Below are 5924 nucleotides of genomic sequence, written 5' to 3' on the forward strand. Positions count from 1 at the left end.
CTTGAAATATTGAGGAAACTTTAGCTGCCAAGATATTATTTACTATAGTGGCAATGAGAAATAAGTTATTCCTGAGGTAAAAATTTATAAAACGTATGGAATGAAATGGATTCTTTTCATAATATATAGGATTTGGAATCAGAGTGATGGTAGGTATAGATGACAGAGCATTTGTATGAAGAAAACTTATAGTAAGGAGGGATAAAGAGAAAGGTGTTCATTGAATAACAGAGGAGAGAGGAAAGGCAAAGTGTGAACACACACATAGGACAGAGCTGCTCAAATTTTGGCATATGGCAGAATCTGTGCACAGCTTGTTAAAACACACAGGCCGAACCCCATCCCCAGAAGTTTTGCTTCAGTGGGTTTACTGATGGAACTCAACAATTCATTTTTAACAAGTTCCCTGGTGATGCAGATACAGTCTAGGGTCCACATCTTGAGGACCACTGGTGTAGATTTGCGTTGAAATATTTCTGAAAAATTGATACCAGGCTATTTGAAGCTTGAAAACAGATTTCTCTGCTTGTATGACTGTAAAGCTGCTTGTTTAGGTCTTTTCTAATTAAAATATGTAATTCCCTAATAAACTAGAACTATCTTAACATCGTGTGTGTGTGTGTGTGTGTGTGTGTGTGTGTGTGTTTGAAAAGTGATCCGATTCATATCACTGTTTTTTTATTTATTCTTATACAAATAAGTCTTCCTACAGCACTCTGTCACTAGACATAATCTCAATTCACCATTAACTGCTTTAAGTTCCTTTTGGGATGAACTACTATCAGAGTTAGAAGAGAGATTACTTCCGAACAAATGTCTTTGGATCTAATTTTCATACAATATATACTTGTACAGCAAATCCCTCATCATGCATCATTGGCCTAATCAGTTCTCATGTCCAACTCAGAACTAATCCCAATTCTGGATTATTCCAGGGTCCCTTAGGCTTCCTTTTCCTCGAGTCAGTCACTGTGGCAGCAGGAATGAAATGACTACTCTCTCCCACCCACATGACTGCTACACAGCACAAGAGGCTTCAAAAGGATGCTAGGGGGACTGTGTCATGTCAGGCTCCCCAGATGCCCACCTGAGACAAGAATTTGTATACAGTTGGTTTATTAAGGATCACCCTCACCAGCCACAATGTGAAATCTCTGTAGAAAGTGTGCACTGACCTGAGGAGAGGTGCAAAGGAAAAAAAAAAATCTCAAAGTGAAAGAACCGGTTCACATGCCTACCAAGACTTTGTGAATCACAACAAGAAAAACTCCTTGTGGTAAAGGTTCCAAGATATGGAGTCGCTTCCAGATGAGAATTCACAAGCTCATTGACGTGTATAGTCCTTCTGAAATTGTCAAGCAGATTACTTCCATCAGTACTGAGCCGGGAGTTGAGGTTGAAGTCACCATGGCTGACGCTCAAGTCAAGTATTTTAATAAATTGATTACACTTGGTAGGGTTGGGGTTAGGGCAAAATCCCAGGAGGGCAGTGTCAGCATGAACCGCAGGGGAGCTCTGGAAAGAAAATGACCCTTCAAGTTCTTCCTGGCCTGAAACAAGAGCTTTCCTCTTTTTCTGTCATCCTTCAGCCCAGTCTTAGGCCACCCAGATTTTGGAGGCTGAGCCCAGTCTCCTAGAAACAGTGAGATGCAAGGACAGGTGGGTGGTACAGAACCAGAGTCTGCCACGCAAAACTAAAAAGGTTTCATTTTCTCTTATATGTCAACACATCCAACCAACAAGTGCAAAGAGGGAAAAATGGGAAGGGGAAGAGAATGGCTAGTTTCTGTATCTGAAAAATGCTGGACTAATAAAGTTAAAAAGAAGATATTTCTGCAGGTCTCATATGAGCCTTTACCTTGCGAATGGGCATTGTAAGCCACATCCCAAAGTCCTTTTTATAGGACTATCCTTGGGATACCTTCTGTGAGATATAGTTTGGGAAAGGCTGCTATGAGCAAGAGGCTACCAAAGGCTTTTAGAGAAGCGTAATAAGATCAGGATTTAAAGTATAAAGTGAAAAGGGATGGATCAGAAAAGAAGAGCTCATAGACACTGATATCACTGCCTACTGCACAGGTACAAGTAAAATATAATAAAATTATGTTATAAGCAAGTGATATAGGCAACACAGGAGAAAATTAATTTGACCAGCTTGTAGTTAGAATTAACAGGACTGGCCGGGCCTGGTAGCTCAGCCTGTAATCCCAGTGCTTTGGGAGGCCGAGGCAAGTGGATTTCCTGAGTCCATGGGTTCGAGACCAGCCTGGGCAACTTGACAAGACCTCGTTTCTACAATAAATCAAAAAAATTAGCTGGGCGTGGTAGCCGCACCTGTATTTCCAGCTACTTGGAAGACTGAGGTGGAAGGATCACCGGAACCCAGCAGTTCGACTCTGGGGTGGCCATGAGTGTGCCACTGCACTCCGCCCTGGGCAACTGAGTGAGACTCCAACTCAAACAAACAAACAAAAACATCCACAAAGAATTGACAGGATTAAAAGAGCCATGGGCACTAAAGAAGTAGGATCCTGGGGCCTGTGGCTCAAACAACTCCAGAGATAGTGAAGCCCTTAATGATGATAGATAATTTATGAGAAGGAAGCTTTTGGGAGGTAAGTTTAAAGTTTGAAAATCACATGGAGATGTGTGGTAGACAAATGAAGCTAGAGGTGTGAATTCCTTAGGTCTCTAGGGCTACCACATCCAAACACCAGTGAACGGGTGACCTAAACAACACAAATGTATTTTCTCAAAGATCTGGAGACTGGAAGTTCAAGGTCAAGGTGTCAGCATTGTAAGTTTCTGGTGAGACCTATCTTCTTGGCTTGAAAATGATCACCTCCTCACTTGTCCTCACATGGCCATTTCTCTGTGCAAAGAAAGGAGTGGGGAAAGAAAGAAAGAGAGCTCTGTTGTTTCTATCTCTTCTTGTAAGAACAACAGTCCTATCAGATTATGATCATGAGCAATCACTTTTAACATGATTGATTACTCCATCATTACTTCGTTCAACCTGAATTACTTTCCTAAAGGCACTGTCTCCAAATATAGTCACATTGAGGATAACTGTCTCAAAGCGTAATATTTGGGAAGTAGGGGACACAATTCAATTTACAACAAAGTACTAGTTTTGAAGCTTAAAGAACTATGAAGCTGATCAGACTATGGACTGAAAATGAAACTTGGAGAACTCTTAGCATTTGAAAGATAAGGGGGATAATGGGGGCCATTTCGACCAACTATTGGAGCCAGCGGATTTCAACAAGTATTAACTATTTTGTACCTCTGTTGCTTCATCTATGAAAGGAAGCTAATAATTATCTTTGTTTATGGAGTTTCTTTGAAAATAATATATTATATTAGGGCCCAGTCACGAGACAGAACTTATGCAATGTTTGTAAACACAAATTCTAATATAAGGAATTATTAAGAGGACTGATGTATTGGGGAATTGGCTGTTGAGAATTAAGGAGAATACTAAAGAATATAAGAGCCTCAATGTGAGAAACAGCCACAATTCATAGGGTTGAGATGGAGTGCCAGGAAAAAGTTCCCCCTGGCCATTCCAGCTGACATTCAGACTGGTGGAGAGGGCACAGCAGGGACTCACTGATGACAGAAAGGATGCTCAGATGTCTCACTGTTGGAACTTGTTGGAAATCTCCTATCTAAGGTTCTAGAGAGATTTCCACAGAGAAATGCATTATGTCAGCTGCTGGAGGAAACTGTTGACCATTGGGAACCATTCGCTGGGTGGTTTTGGTTATTCAGTACTCCACAAGTGTTAGTTATTAGTTGCTATTACTATTACTACTGGAACTGCTACTGCTACTGTTGCAGAATGGCTAAGATCTATATCTTTATAGACTGGCAAATCTGGGCTCACATCCCTTATCTGTCACTCATTTGCCGAGTGATATTGGGCAACTGACTTGATCACTTTAAGCCTCAATTTCATCTGTGAAATGGAATTAATAATAATATTCACCTTCTAGAATTGCTGACTTAAAGGCAAATTGCCTTACACAGTAGCTAACAAGTAGTAATGGATTATATAAATGGATTTTAAAATTTTTTGAATAAATATTTGATCACTCCCTTTCTATGAAATATTCTTTGGCATTAAGCATAAATCTGAAGGAAGTAATATAGTGAGATAATGAATAAATAAGTTAAATAAATGAAATCTAAGTGACTTTTACCATGGTGACTATTTCATTTGACCTGTTTCTTGAATCTGAATTTACCAGATTAATTTTATTTGGATGCCTTGCTTATCTAGTATACACCTTAGATAGGAGTTCTAATTAAATTCAGAAGTTTTTAGATAGTAAATTCACCAAATGCCTTATAAGTCAATAACAAATTTGTTGATCATTCTGCCCTTCCAAACTCTCCCATCAATATTAGTATATAAGCTTCTGCAGTTTCGTGTAGGTGAATTGAAATTATCAAATCATTCAAAATAAACCAAACATCTATTCTTTATGCAAACGCATCCGTTGGCATCTTCTTCATAAGTCAGTGAAGACCTTAACTGAAAATATAATATCATTTCTCTGGCTTCAGTGATCACATTTTAAACTACCGTATACTTTCCAGCACTTCATGGAATTTGAAGATTGATAGACCCGGTGAATTCATCCTGGCTGCTAAGGCAAAGGATTCAATTTCAACTCACATAATGGTGTAGTTCTTGGCTGATCCATTTTGGATATCTACTACAATGGATAAACTCTCTAATCTTAGCTCTACTTGGCACAATGTGAACAAGTACAAAAAAGAGAGACTCATCATTGTCAAAAACAATGAGTTTAGTGAAACCTGTGACAAGTCACAAAGGCCACTTCTTCAAGAGGATAATCAAGAATTTTAGGTAGCAATAGTAAATTAGCTCAAAATTTACCATTCTCTGACTTAATGAAGGTGCTAGTATATTTCAGAATCAAAATATATTACTACCCTAAGATGGCAGTTTCCTGAATCCTTATCAAGAAGAGCAGAATGATCAACCAATTTGCTATTGACTTGTAAGGCATTTGGTGAATTTACTGTCTCAAAATTTGTGAACTGAATTTGCTCACTGTGCTTTAATTTAATTCTCTATAGTTAGCACTCATAAATAATTGATTTCAATATAAATGAGATTTCATTTCACCTATCCCAATATCTGTAAAAAATGTTTAAAAAGGAAGAGAAGTTCCTAAGATTTTGTTTGTTTCATAATTGCTATATTCTCTTTTTCATATTTCAAGCAGTTTATCTGAAAACAAATAGAAATCTTTAGTTTGCGAAATAGTCACCCAAACAAGCGTTAGAGCCATTGGCAGAACTTCTACAGCAAACTAATTTCTTTTTTTTTTTTAATTAATCAGTATTTTTTATTAAGGTTTTGTGGGGTACAGTTAAGGGTTAGGTATACAATTACGTTTCATTCAGGCACCCTGTTGATAAGAGGTGTTTTCCCATCCCCCAACAGATATTTGCTACTGTTAATCCCATCCCCCTCCCCCCATAGTTTCCCAGTACCGTCAGTCATTTTCTTATAGTATTACATTGGATGTTCAAGGTCCATTATATGAGTGGGAACATGCGATATTCGGATCTTTGTTTCTGTGAGAGGTCACTTAGTATTATAGACTCTAGTTCCATCCAGGTTGCCGTGAAATTCATGATTTTGTTCTTTTTTATGGCTGCATAGTATTCCATCGTGTATATGTACCACATTTTTTATGATCCAGTCCTCTTTTGATGGGCAGCATGGTTATTTCCAGGTTCTTGCTATTGTGAACAATGCTGCAATAAACATACGTGTGCAGGTATCTTTTTTATAGAGTGATTTGTGTTCTTCAGGGTATATTCCCAGTAGGGGGATTGCAGGGTCATATGAAAGGTCAATTTTTAGAGCTTTTAGGAATCGG

General features: G+C 38.5%; 1 pseudogene; it reads left to right on the forward strand.

Annotated features, from left to right (window-relative positions):
• Positions 1–332: 332 nt before the first annotated feature.
• Positions 333–1427, forward strand: LOC110595230 (annotated as a pseudogene).
• The last annotated feature ends 4497 nt before the right edge of the window (positions 1428–5924 follow it).

The sequence above is a fragment of the Carlito syrichta genome, unplaced genomic scaffold (assembly GCF_000164805.1).
Source record: "Carlito syrichta isolate Samal-C Ts95f unplaced genomic scaffold, Tarsius_syrichta-2.0.1 Scaffold288129, whole genome shotgun sequence".
In the NCBI taxonomy this organism is placed as follows: domain Eukaryota; kingdom Metazoa; phylum Chordata; class Mammalia; order Primates; family Tarsiidae; genus Carlito; species Carlito syrichta.